Raw genomic sequence first — 14,021 nt, 5'->3', positions numbered from 1 at the left:
GAGGAGACAGGGCTGGGCCTTCTGTGGAGGTGAGCCTTGGGCAGAGACCGGAATGGTGGGAGCTGACATGCACATGTCTGGGGAGGCCATGTGAACAGAGGCAGCAGCTGGGTCAGGAGTGTGGGCGGCACATTTGAGGACTAGCCAGGAGGCATGTGGCCGGAGTGCCATGGGGGCCTGGGGCGTGAGTAGGAGAAGCAGAGGCCAGATGGGTGATGGGGACCAAGTAGGGGAGGCCGGTGGCTCATGTAGGAAGTGGGACGTGAGGGGACCTGGGCCTGGGGCGCAGGCGGGCACAGGCGGGCACAGGCCCTCCAGCTCCCAGGGGCAGGCTGATGGAGGGACCGAGCTGGAGCGTTTACCGGCCAGCTGGACTGGTTTGCAATCCTTCATTCCTTCCGCATGCATTGAGCTCCTGCCTTGTTTTAGACTCTGCTGGATGGGAGTATCAGTGGGCAGCAGAGCAAGCAAGACCCCTACTTAAGAAACATATAGCCCGGCTGGTGAGGCTCGGGGCTGAGCGTCGCCCTATGAACCAGGAGGTCACGGTTCGATTCCCGGTCAGGGCACAGGCCCCGGGTTGCGGGCTCGATCTCCAGTGTGGGGCGTGCTGGAGGCAGCCAGTCAATGATTCTCTCTCATCATTGATGTTTCTCTCTCTCGCCCCCTCTCCCTTCCTCTCTGAAATACATTTTAAAAAATTATAAAAATAGAAACATATAAACAAGAAAATGCCACGGCACGACAGAAACAAGGCGAAGTGTAGCCAGTGACCGGGTTAGACCCTCACCTGCCTCCCGGGGGTGAGATGGGGGCAGGAGACTCACCTGCCCGGGGCCTCAGCTTCCGCATCCATACAATGGGCGTGATGCCTCCTCCCCGGCTGGCGGGTGTGCGACGAGAGGCAGCGTGTTAGAAACACAAGGAGCCGAGGCTTTGCTGGGTTTCCCGCGCGAGCCTGCCCCTTCGCCCTCAAGTGCGTCTCCGCTCGTCAGCTCTCGGGCTTGGCGCCGTCGGAGGAACCGTTGGCTGGCAGAGAGGCAGCCGCTGGCCATTCAAGAGCCGGGAAGCAGGATTTTCGTGCTGGCGGGCTTCTTTCCTTTCCCCCGCAAACTCGGAGAGATGCGTTTGAATATGGAATAAGCCTGTGAGTTTTTAAAAATGTCATCTTCGTGCTGGACTTGGTTCCAAAACGGGAGTAGTCCACGTGCCAGAAAATCCTGGCCAGCTCAGAATCCAGATACTCTGTCCTCATGTGCCCACAGACTCCCGAGGCGTCTGAAAGATTCCGCCTGTCCCTGTCGCCCCCCGCTCCGCCCCCCGTCCAGCCCCCCCACCCCGTTCAGCCCCCCTGCACTGTCCGAGTGGTAGTCACCTGCTCCCTGTGGGTACTGACCACCTGAAGTGTGGCTAGTGGAACGGAGACACTAACCTTCGTGTTTTTTTAAATGTGTTTTTATTGATTTTAGAGAGAGAGGAAAGGAGAGGGCGAGAGAGATAGAAACATGGATGACAGAGAATCATGGAGCGACTGCCTCCCGCACGCCCCCCACGGGGGATGGAGCCCACAACCCAGGCCAGGAATCCAACTGGTGACCTCTTAGTTCACAGGTCAACGCTCAACCACTGAGCCACTCCAGCCGGGCTTGCGTTTCATTTCATGGCGATTAGTCTGAAATTCACTAGTCACAGGGGTTCATGGCCACCGATAGGGCAGCACAGCCAACCCCTTGGTCTTGCTGTCTCTACAGATGACACTGAGCTCAGCGAGGGGAAGAGCTTGCCCGAGACCATCGGCAAACTAAACGTGGAGTCAGGATTCTCCCCCAAGGTCTACGATCTTTCAAATGTTTCCATTACTTTTTCAATACCCCAGGTGACCACTTTATGTGGGAACGTCTCCTGTCTGTCCGGAGGATCCCAGCCCGTTCTGTCAGCAAACTCCTCCTCCCCAAGACGGGTTGGTAGTCGCAGTCGGGAGGAACGCTCTGCAGCGTCAGGGCCAACCGGACAAAGTCCCGTTCAGGCTGCTGAGGGGACACAGAACTCCCAGCACCCTCCGCGTCCTCGGTGAGAGCGCGTTTTGCTACAGAGCCTCCTCTGGACGGCACTTCACAGTTCGGAGGCGCTGCGTGTGGCCTGCTCACCGCTCCCTCCCAGCCGGAGTCGGGGTCCCCAGTCATGGTGTCCTCGCTACGCGGACGAGGGGGCTGAGGCCCAGGGCAGGGGTGTGGCTCCCCAGAGGTCACCCTGGTCCTGGCTGTCAGTTGTCACCTTCCCGGAGCGGCCTTCCCTGGCTGCCTGGGATGGCTCAGCTCCGCCCCCCCCCCCCGCCACCCCCCCGCCCCCGGTGCTCCCTGTCCCGCTCGCCTCGCCTCGCCGGGGTTTATTTTTCCCACCTCTGTTATCCCCACGGACCCGGTACTGACATTTTTTTGTCAACATCCCACTGAAAGGCCCACTTCTGAGGCAGGGATCTTGCCGGTCTCGTGGGCCGTTGCACCTTCAGCACCACGGACAGCACCAGCAGCCACAGGCACTCGGTATGGTATTTATCACTCACAGATTAAACTCCTGAAGTGAGCGAAGGGCCCTGGAAAGGATGCAGGCTCCCCGGCCCTGCCCGGCCACGTGCCTGCCTGCTGGGCAGCCCTCTCATGCCTGGTGTATCATCTACGGGGGTTGGGGGGAGGGCGGGGGCAGGTAATACTTGTTCTTAGTGGGGCTGGGGTGAGGATGAGAGAGGTGCTGTAGTTGGGATCCTGTTGCAGCGTGTGGGTCTGGAGAGACCCCTTGGGTGGGCCCTGGCTCTGAGCCGCCCAGCCATCTGGCCGTGAGCATGGTATGTCCTCTCTGAGCCTCAGTTTTCTCATCTGTAAAAGGGGCTGATGTTGGGAGGATTCAGCGGGGCAGGGGGTGGTGTGGGCGCAGCACAGGGCCCAGCACGGGGTGAAGGCACAGTGCGTGCAGCTGCTGTGTTTGTGGTGGTGGCTTTGTGACTGCAGCTAAGTGGCCGGGATGACTCTCATCCAGGGCACCTCTCTCGTTTTCAATCAGACCTTTAAGTGAGGGCTCAGGTCTTTGAATTTGTGTTGCAGAAGCGGATCCTTTAGTCTACAGGCTTGCTCCTTTGATTTCTCTCAAGGAGAAGAATTTCACACCTTTCTGAGCGCACACGATGCCGATGAGCCCGGGAGGCCGTCGGAGCTAATTCTGGGCCCACTTGACAGCCGCGCCGGGGAGCGGGGAGCGGGGAGCTGACAAGTGGGGCTTTGGTAGCGTCCCAACCTCTCAAAATAGTCACTTCCAGACTCACATTTGCCTTTCGGCGGGCGAAAGAAGCTTTCTGCGCGTTGAGCCGCCGTGCCCCTCCCCCCTCAGCACTCTTCTCTGGTTCCCTGCGGGGCCCTGGGGGAAGTCCAGGTCTCTGCCCCGCAGTCCGGACCCCTCCGAGCATGACCCCCTGTCCCTCCCCGCCTGCCTCTGTTCACCCCCTCATCTGCCCAGATGTTGGATTTTCCCACCTCCATGCTTTGGCTCATGTGGGGTCCTCTTCTCCGGGTGCCTTCCTGTCTCATGGGCCTGAGGAGCTGTGTTCATCCATGACACCTGGTTCTGTGGCCCCGCCCTCTTACCGTGGTCACCCTGTGCTTGGTTCCGTGGGCCTTGGAACCACCCGCCACAGCTCTCACCTTGCTGTGTGTGTCTGCCCCTCCTTCATCGGAGGCCAGAGAAAGAAAAGGTGGTATGGAGACCGCTCCGTTCAGCCTCTAGCACAGGGCCCAGCACGTAGTAGGGCCAAAAAAGAAAAAAAATATGACTGGAATGAACAAGAGGGGGCAAGGTGCTTTTACTTTAGTGAATCTTAACACCTGACATGTTTATGTAGTTTAAAAACACTTAGTGTTATTAAATGCTATTACGAAAGGTATTTTAGCCCCAGCTGATTGCTCAGTGGTTAGAGCATCAGCCCGCGGACTGAAGGGTTTGATTCCGGTCAAGGGCATGTACCTCAGTTGCAGGCTCGATCCCTGGCCCTGGTCAGGGCACGTGTGGGAGGCAGTCAGTCAATGTGTCTCTCTCACATCGATGTTTCTCTCAGTCTCTTCCCCTCCTTTCCACTCTCTCTAAAACTCAATGGAAAAGATATCCTTGGGTGAGGATTAACAAAAAGGGGGAAAAAAGAAATTTCTTTAAAAATAGGGATCTTTAGTGTAAATCGTTTTCAAATACTTCTTTCCATCGCTCCTGCAAAGAACATTGCTTTGGACCAGTTTCCCCCCTTTGGGTGGGGTGTCTGTAGCCAGCAGGCACCTGGGAAGGGTTCGGTCTTTAAGGGGAGCCCTGCAGCCATGCCCTCCATCCAGGCCCCGAGACCTCAGGCGAAACCTCGCTGGGCAGTCCGGAGAGGTGGGAGCAGGTATAGCCCCCCTGCCTGACGCTGCTCAGTGAGGACTTTCTACGAAGGAGGGGTGGGGGGCCAAGATCAAATCGCCACCCAGTCCCTTTCCGCCTCTGGACCTCGCTGGCTGGTACGATTCCTGAGTTGTTTGCTCCCAATAGTAGAACGCTTGGCCGTCAGGGGCCCGAGATTCTAAAAGCAGCATTTCTGGGACTCGAAGGCCTATAGCTCTGCCCGCTCACCGTTCTAGTTGTCGAATTCAGGGTCCTGGTTCTCTTCTTCTGTGCTTCTTAATTTTTAAGTTTAAATCGTGGTTAAATATACCCAACATTTACCGTTTTCACCTTTTCTGTTTGTTTGTTTGTTTGTTAATCCTCACCCGAGGACATTTTCCCGTTGATTTTTAGGGAGAGTGGAAGGGAGAGGGAAAGACAGGGAGAAACACCAATGTGAGAGAAGCACATCGATTGGTTGCCTCCTGCATGAGCCCCAACCAGGGCCCGGGCCAGGGAGGAGCTTACAACTGAGGTACATGCCCTTGACCGGGATCAAACCCGGGACCCTTCAGTCTGCAGGCTGATGCTCTAGCCATTGAGCCACACCTTTGTCAAGTGGCCAGGTCGGCAGCATTAGGTACGTTGACACTGTTGCGCAACCATCACCACCATCTGCCTCCAGAACTCTTCTCATCTTGCAAAACTGAAGCTCTGTGCCCATGAAACACCAACTCCTCCTCCTCCCCCCGGCACCCACCAGGCGTCTCTGAATGTGACTGCTCTCAGGCACCTCATGGACGTGGAATCACACAGTTTTGCTCTCCGGTGACCGGCTGATTTCACTGAGCGTGATGTCCTCGGTTCACTGTGTCGTAGTGTGTCCTTCCCTCTAAGGCTGAGTAATATTCCACTGTGTGTGCAGACCACATGCCTATCCACTCCTCTGTCCATGCACCCTTGAGCGGCTGCCATCTTTTGGCTATTTTTTTTTTAAAGACAAACATATCACACACATCTTTTTTCTTTTTTTAAATATATTTTATTGGTTTTTTACAGAGAGGAAGGGAGAGAGATAGAGAGTTAGAAACATCGATGAGAGATCAGCTGCCTCCTGCACATTCCTTACTGGGGATGTGCCCACAACCCAGGTACATGCCCTTGACCGGAATCAAACCCGGGTCCCTTCAGTCCACAGGCCAACGCTCTATCCACTGAGCCAAACCGGTCAGGTCTTTTGGCTATTTTTAATATATATATTTAATGACTTCAGAAAGGGAGGGAGAGGGAGAGAGAGAGAGAAACATCAATGACGAGAGAGAATCATTGATTGGCCGCTTCCTGCACACCCCACACTGGGGACCGAGCCTGCAACCAGGGCATGCACCCCTGACCGGGAATCGAACCTGGGACCCGTCAGTCCGCAGGCTGACTCTCTGTCCACTGAGCCCAGCCGGCCAGGGCACTTTTGGCTATTGGAATAATGCTGCTATGAACACGCGTATACACATCCCTGTTTGAGTCCCTGCTTTCAGCTCTTTGGGACATGTGTACACCCAGAAGTAGAATTGCTCGATCATTCGCTAGTTTTATTTTTAATTGTTTGAGGAACCTCCATACTGTTTTCCACGGTTTCATTTTACATCCTCACCACCTGCGCAGCATCCCCGTTTCACCGCATCGCCACCCACTCCGGTGGTTTTCTGTCTTTTAATAGCAGCCGTGCTGCTGGGTGTGAGGGGGTATCTATCTCACTGTGTATTGGGTTGCATTTCCCTAATGCAGCGGTTCTCAACCTGTGGGTCGTGACCTCTTTGGGGGTCGAACGACCCTTTCACAGGGGTCGCCTAAGACCATCGGAAAACACATATATAATTACATATTGTTTTTGTGAGGAATCACTGTGCTTTAATTATGTTCAATTTGTAACCATGAAATTGGGGGTCCCCACAGCATGAGGAGCCGTATGAAAGGGTCGCGGCGTCAGGAAGGTGGAGAACCGCCGCCCTAATGCGTGGTGTCCCCCATCTTGCTGGTCATTTGTGTGTCTTCTTGGGAGAAATGTCTGTTCAGGTCCTTTGCCCATTTTTATATTGAGCTGTTTTGTCGTTGCTGAGTTGCGGAGTTCTTTCTGTTCTGGATCTTAGCCCTTTATCAGGAATACGGCGTATCCCCCCTTTCTGCGGGGTGCCTTTCACGGCCGGCGGTGCCCCTCGCTGTGCGGAAGTTTCACATTTTGATGTATTTTTTCTTTTGCTGCCTGTGCGTTTGGTGTCATATCCAAGACATCACTGCCAAATGCAACGCCATGAAGCTTTCCCTACATTTCCTTTTTCTTTCTTTATTGATTAAGGTATTACATATGTGCCCTTATCCCCCCATTGTCCCCCCACCCCCACCCCGCTCATGCTCACCCCCCCCCCCAGTGTCTGTGTCCATTGGTTAGGCTTATATGCATGCATACAAGTCCTTTGGTTGATCGCTCCCCCTTACCCCCACCCCTGCTGCCTTCCCTCTGAGGTTTCACGGTCTGATCGATGCCTCTCTGTCGCTGGATCTGTTTTTGTTCATCAATTTATGTTGTTCATTATATTCCACAGATGAGTGAGATCATGTGATATTGATATTTATCTTTCTCTGACTGGCTTATTTCGCTCAGCATTATGCTCTCCAGTTCATCCATGCTGTTGCAAATGGTAGGAGTTCCTTCCTTTTTACAGCAGCGTAGCATTCCATTGTGTAGATGTACCTACATTTTCTTTTAATAGTTCCTAGTGGCAGCTCTTACCTTTAGGTCTTTGTTCCATTTTGAGCTCACTTTTGTATGTGGTGTAAGGTAAGGGTCCAACTTCATTCTGTTGCATGTGGATATGCAGTTTTAACAGCACATCTCTCTCTCTCTCTCTTTTAAATCCTCACCCAAGGACATGCTTAGAGAGGAGAGAGGGAGAGGGAGAGGGTGAGAGAAACATAGACATAGAGAGAAACACTGATCATTCTGTCAAACCCGCAACCCAGGTATGTGCCCTAGTGGGGAACTGAACTGCCAACCTTTCCGTGCATGGACGGTGCTCAATCAGCTGAGCCACCCCAGCCGGCTCCAGCATCATCTCTTGAAGAGACTACCTTTCCCCACTATATATGCTAGAGGCCTGGTGCACGAATTTGTGCATGCGTGGGGTCCCTCTGGTTGGCCTGTGCGGATTGGGCCGAAACTCACAGTCCAACATTGCCTGCAGCTCCTTCATGCCACTCCCACTCATCCTGGCCCCACTGTGCCTGCCGCGAGCTTGCTCCCAATCAGTCCCGATCCGGGAGAGGCTCGCGCTGCCGCAGCGCTTGCCAGCCATGAGCCCTGCATCTGGCGCCCTCCCAAGGGAAGTGGCCTGTGGGATCAGGCTGAAACCAGCTCTCCGACATCCACGGAGGGATCCCGGGTTGGGAGAGGGCACAGGCCAGGCTGAGGGACCCCACCAGTGCACAATTGGGCTGAGGAGGGACCGCAGGAGGGCTCCAGGGTGTGTCTGGCCCATCTTGTTCAGTCCGGATCCGCTGGACCCCAGCAGCAAGCTAACCTACCAGTTAGAGCATCTCCTCCCTGGTGGTTAGTGCAAGTCATAGCGACTGGTTGACTGTCTGGCCCCTAGTGGTCAGTGCATGTCATAGCAAGCAGTTGAGTAGACTTAGCATATCATTAGCATATTATGCTTTGATTGGTTGTTTGGTTGTTCTGCTGTTTGGTCTATTTGCATATTACCCTTTTATTCTATAGGATTTCTGGGCTCTCTCTTCTGTTCCCTGGGTCTATATGTCTGCCTTTATGCCAGCACCATACTATTTTAATTACAGTTTTGAAGTCAGGACCTGCAGGTCCTCCAACGTTGCTTTTCATTTTCAAGATTATTTGGGCTATTCAGGGCCCCCTGAGGTTCTCTGTGAACCTAGGATGGGTTTCCTGTTTCTGAAAGGAACGTCGCTGGGTTTTTGGTAGGGACGGTGGTGAGTCTGGGGTGCTGGCATCTTCACAGTGGGGAGCCCTCCAGTCCGGGGACACGCGTGTCTTTCCGACGACTGGAGTCTTCTTTCATCTTTGAGCAAATGCTGTGTAGTTTTCAGCGAGGAAGTCTCTCACCTCCTTGGTTAAGCTCAGTCCTAAGTATTTTCTTCTTGCTGCCGTTGCCAGTGGGATTGTTTGCTTAACAGCCTTTTCGCATTGTTTATTGTTCGTGTTTATAGAAACGCAACTGATTGTTCTCTGCATCGCCTTTGTATCCTGCACTTTTGCTGAATTCGTTTAATTTGTTCTAACATCTGTACTGCTTTTAAAAATGGTCTTTAAAGGCTTGTTTACAGGGGCCACAAGATCTTCTCCAAAATATTATGGTGTTTAAAGTGGGGGAGGGCACCTCTTCACAGGGGAGGCATTGTGAGGACTCAAGCGTACGGCACCATTGTTCTCTTTCTTTTTATCTGTCTGAGAGCTTAATGCAAAAGCTCTGGCGTGTTGTATGTTACACGTCTTGGTGGTTGTGACAGGGAGGGCGATACCGTGGGCTTCAGCTATACATGCATCAGGGCTCAAAAGCCCACTTCTCTGCTTGCCACCCCTGCAGCTGTTTCACCTCCATGAGCCCCAATTTCTTCACCAGCCAAAATAGTGCCCGTGCTGTTTGTGGAGCTGCTGTGGAGGGGGCCTGACTCAGACCCTCAGCAGCCGACACCGGCGGAGTCCTTCATGGCTGCCCGCCCGCCCCGGCGGGGGCTGCTGGCCAGGCCACCTGCCTCTGAACTGGCTGCAGGAGCAATCCCAGCACTGAGGGCCCCAAGGCTCCGATGAGCGGAGTGGCGGTTCCGCGTTAGCTTTCTGCCTGTCCTGTTTCCATCCGTCCCGGCGGGGACCCACTTTGATTTGGGTCTAGGTTTCGGGCCCAGCAAGCATGGGGCCAGGCTGTCCCTGGACAGACCCAGGGAGCGGGCGAGGAGTGCCGGCCTCCGGTGCCTGCTCTTGAGTTAATTAAAGCTTGTGTGCATTACGGTGATGCATGTGCACAGCACGGCAGCCAGTCCACGGGTTTGGGGCGCAGTGGCCTCCGCGGCCCCGCCCTCGCCCTCGCCCCGGTCCTCACTCCCCTCCGAGGTGCAGCTCTGGCAGCTGCTGCTTCTACTTACTGCCACGGTGCCTCTCGGTGACACTCTGATAAGGCTGCTCTTCACGTCTCCATTCTGCACCTTGTTCATCCCTCGCAGTGAAAAGTGAAGGTGTAGCAATGCCGCCTCCCCACCCTGTCCGCGCGCCCCTTCTCCTTTCGCTACGGCCCCCTCGCAGCTTTTGCGCGTTCATCGTACCCAGTGTTCTCCGGGGCGTCACACTTCCCACTGCTTGTTTCCCTGTGCCCATCGCGGGCCGGCCCGTCTCCCGCGGTTTTCAAGGCCCCTCCGCGGCGTGGGTGCTGGCGCCGGACTCGATCCTGGGACCTCCCTTCAGCGTCGTCTCCCTTTGCTTCTCTTCTGTCAGGAGCCCCTGGTTCCGGGTCCCAAGGCCCGTTTTTTTCTTGGTTTCCTCCCTCATTTTGGTGCAAGACGCCCTGCAGGAGCTTTCTGAGAAAGAATGAGCTAGCGATCAATGGTTGGCCGAGTGGCCTGTCAGAAAGCCTTCATTCTGCCCCCGATCTCAACGGACAGTTTGTCCGGGGGCGGAATTCTGCGTTGGTCACTCCCCTCAGAATGGGGGAGACAGCCCTGCAGGTCCCCTCACTTCCAGGGGCGCGGGGAGACCTCACCCTCTGTGCAGGATCCTCTTTTATTCCAAAGTCGCTATTCACGATTCTGGGCCCTCGGGCACCTGAGTGTCGGGGAGCACCTTCCCCCTCCAGGGTTAGGGAGAAGCGCGAGTGAGTGGTCACGGAAGGCAGCTCGGAGGAGGTGGCAGTGGGTCAACTGACAGAGTGAGTGGAATTGGACTTGACTCAGACGGGAGGGCAGGAAGCGGGTCCCAGGTGGATGGAACAGCATTTGTGAGAAAGCAGACTGGAGAGGTGGGTGCAGGGTTATCCTGGGTGGCAACAGGTGAGATCAGAGCACCAGCAGGGCCTGACCCGGAGGGGGCGCCATACCCCGAGTTTTAATGCAGAGACGCCCTTGGTTCCCAGCGTGGCACCGTCCTGAGGGCCAGGCGTGGTGGCGATGGGGCTTCGTGACCACCTCTGGGCACGTGTGTCCTGCCACGTGTGTTCGACTTCCGGGAGGTTCCCTGGGAACCTCTGTGGCTGCAGGTGGCCTTCTCTGGGGAGGACGAACGCAGGAACCCTGCGGTGCCTTTGAGCCTAGCATCACACGCGCTCTGCAGCAGCAACGGAAACAAGCCCCTACAGTGATCAGGACGGAATGTTCCTGTTTTTAAAACATTCCCAGGAAAAACAAATGTTGGAAAGTTAAACATTTTGGTTATTAGAATGGAACAGAAGAAAAATTCCATTTGCCTTTTAAATATGGGCAGCAATGTTGCACTGCGAATCCAGAACCTCCCTGCAGGCCCAGGGGCAGGCGGGACTCGGCAGGGCTGAGGAGGGGCGGGCTGGGCAGGGCTGAGGGGGGTCTGGGCAGGGCTGAGGGGGTTACCTGGGCTGGGCTGGGCAGGGCTGGTTGGCAGCTCTGAGGGGGTCTGCCCCACAGGGGGCGTCTGGACACTCAGCACTGGGCAGATGACCTGGACTCAGGAGCTGCCCTGTGACCCCAGGCAGGTGACCTTCCGACGTCTCCTTTGTCACCCTCGTCCTCCCAGCAGCATTCCGGCTGACAGCCAGGCTGTGCTGTCTTGCCTTTGATTTCCTGTGTTCTGAGGCTCTGACACCATGGGACTTGCTGACTCGTGGGCACTGCCTTTCCTGGGGTACCTGGCACTGGAGATGGTGCTGGGCTCACCTTGAGCACCTTTCCTATGCAAACCGACCAGTCCAGAGCCGCCCTGTCACCCATGGGGCTCTCACACTCAGCCACCGTCCCCTGCCCTAGTTGCCCCAGGGCCAGGCAGCAGACAACTAGGGACACCCCCTGCACCCCACCCCCAGCCCCGGCCACCCCAAACCTGCCCGCCTGGCTCCGTCCTTGGAAACCACAACCAAGGCTCTGGCCTGTATTTTCCCGTCACTCCCTTGGCCTGCCATGTGGTGTGGCTTCCCCTGTGGCCCCACGGCCATCCGTGGGCATGGACTTCCTCCTCATGCCAGTCATTCCCGTGTCCCGGTCCACGTGCCTCGCAGAGGCGTCCCGCACGTCCTCCCTCCTGCGATGGCGCAAGGCCCTGTGAGGGGCCCTAACCGTCCTGCTTCCTGGTGAGGACCCCGGGGCTCAGGGGGGCGAGGGTTCCACTCCAGGCCACACAGCGGGTGGAGGCAGGGATGGGATAGGCCTCAGGCTCAGGGATCCCTCCCCCTCCGCGCAGGCCTGTCCTCCAGGAAGTGGGGTGAGCTGCCCTAGCTTCCTGGGGGGGCCTGCAGGCATCGCACCTTACCGCAGGGCCTGGCACAGGCTCTTGCTCCTGGCAGAGCAGCCAAAACCAGATTCTGCAGGCCCAGCCCGTGCCCCGGGCTCCCGTCACCCCGCCTGGCCCTCAGCGGCACCGGCTGCAGATCCGCTCCTCTTCTTGCTCAGGCTACACACAGAACCCCTCTCTCTGCCGGCATCCAGGCCGCGTCCCTGTGTGCCGGGCTGCGTGACGCCATTGCCCCCACCGGCGTCCAGACGCAGCAGCCGCCCCGCCCCGCCCGCCCCGTGTGAGTCTAGACCACGCGCCTTCCCCGGACGTCCGCTCAGGCGAAGCCCCAGGCGCTGGCAAGTGCGGCAACAGCTGTCAGAGCCGCACTGGACAGGCCGGCAGCGACGGTTCGCGCCTCTGTCCCACCCTCTGCCGTGTTCTGCGCGGGGACGGGCGGTGATGGGCATTTGCCTGATTGCAGCCACGGCTTGGAGAGCGAGCGCGCGGGTGCTCTGTCACTGTAGCTCCGCAGGCACGGGTTATGGGGCGCTGATGCAGACCTTGTTGGATGTAGCAGATGACGCGGCCTGGGGACAGGCGGTGGTGTTAGCGATAAGGCATCGGAGCCTTCGGAGGGGATTGACCTTGAAGCGCACAGAGCAGGGGTTTCCCTGCGTGTCCTTCGCGCGCTGAATGCCGCGCGGGACCTCCGTGGGGCGCGGCCAATGGAGGTGAAACCGTGCGCCGCCTCCAGTGCTGCCGGCTCATACCTCGTGTCTCGGTTCCACCAAGAAGCCCCGGGGGGCAAAGGCAGCATGATAACGGCCGACGGGAGCGGGCGTTGTGGGAAGGCGGCCTGAGCTGCACCCCGAATACGTGGCAGGGGTGGGGCTGTTTCCGGGGGGACGCAGTGCTTCCGCGAGGTCCGAGGTCTGAGCTCAGCGCCCCGCCTGCCCAGCGAGGCCACCTGCCCAGGCCCGGCCTGTCCGCCCCTGCGCTTCCCGCACGGCCTCTGCCTTCCAGCCCCCCACTGGGCTCGGCCTCCCGGGGCACCCTGCACGCCCGATGGGGAGTCCCGGCCAGATCTGATCCCTGCGCCCCGCTGTGCTGCTGTGTTGCTCAGGCAAGTCCCTGCCCCTCTCTGAGCTCCAGTTTCCGCCTGTGCCCAGTGAGTGGTGAGGACTGGCACCTCTGTGCCACGTGGTACTGACCTCGGGGCTGAGTGTTGGTTATCTGTGGCCTCGCCGGGGTCTGGAGCAGGCTGTGCGCCCTCAGAGCATGGACAGCTGACCGGGGAGGGGGGGGGGTGTTGGGCGTCGGGGGGCCTTTACAGCAGGGCCAGCTCCAGGGGAGAAGGCAAGAGTGGCTGGGTGGCGTCTGGGGACAGGCTGGCTGGATTCTGTGCTTCCTCAGGGCTGCTGAGGGGAGGTGGGCGAGCAGAGGACGTGGGCCCAGCCGTCCACCTCCTCTCGGAGCCCCATTGAGCCAGCATAGCCGCCCAGATACGTGAGCAGCCGCCCCGACACGTGAGCAGCCGGCCGCCTGTCCACCCCGGCCTCACACAGGCTGGCTCTCTGGTTCCCGCGTTGTGCCGTGCTTGGTCCCCAGCGTGGCAGTACGTTCTAGCCTCCAGGGTTGACACTGCTCATCCCTCCTCACACCTACCTAGGGAGCACCCTGTCCTGGAATCCAGGCACCTCCAGCCCCTTGCCAGGCTGGCACTCCCATCGGGTGCTCCCATCGGGCACTGGCAGCGCCCCCAGGTGCCAGCCTCTTCCCTGCTGCTGGGAAGGCAGGAGCCGGAAGGGGCAGAGAGGACACAGTCTCCTGTGTGCAGGCATCGGGCAGAAGAGCATGAATTCATCTCATCTCTCACCCACGAAGCCCCTGCCAGCCAGTCAGTCATCGAGGCCCCCAAACCTCCTCTCGCTCACCGCCCATTCCAGGAGGGGAAGGTGAAGCTAATCGGGAAGCCTGTGATGACTGGTCGATGGCATTTTATATCTATAGTCAGGGTGGTAAGAGCTGCAGCATCGCGTGGGCACCTGAAGGCTAATGCAGCCTTTGGTCATAACAACAGAGGTAGCAGTCCCAGAACAGAGGAGGGGATTCTCCACCTCACTCTGTGATAGGCCATACCAGAGCCTTAGTT

At 57.5% G+C, this 14,021-nt stretch overlaps 1 protein-coding gene across 1 annotated transcript in view; it reads left to right on the top strand.

Annotated features, from left to right (window-relative positions):
• The window catches only part of MPPED1 (metallophosphoesterase domain containing 1), a 48,990-nt gene that overhangs the window by 14,496 nt on the left and 20,473 nt on the right, over window positions 1-14,021 (top strand). The window lies entirely within an intron of this gene.

Source organism: Myotis daubentonii, chromosome 2 (assembly GCF_963259705.1).
Source record: "Myotis daubentonii chromosome 2, mMyoDau2.1, whole genome shotgun sequence".
Lineage (NCBI taxonomy): Eukaryota > Metazoa > Chordata > Mammalia > Chiroptera > Vespertilionidae > Myotis > Myotis daubentonii.
This window is presented reverse-complemented; position numbering and strand designations above follow the sequence as displayed.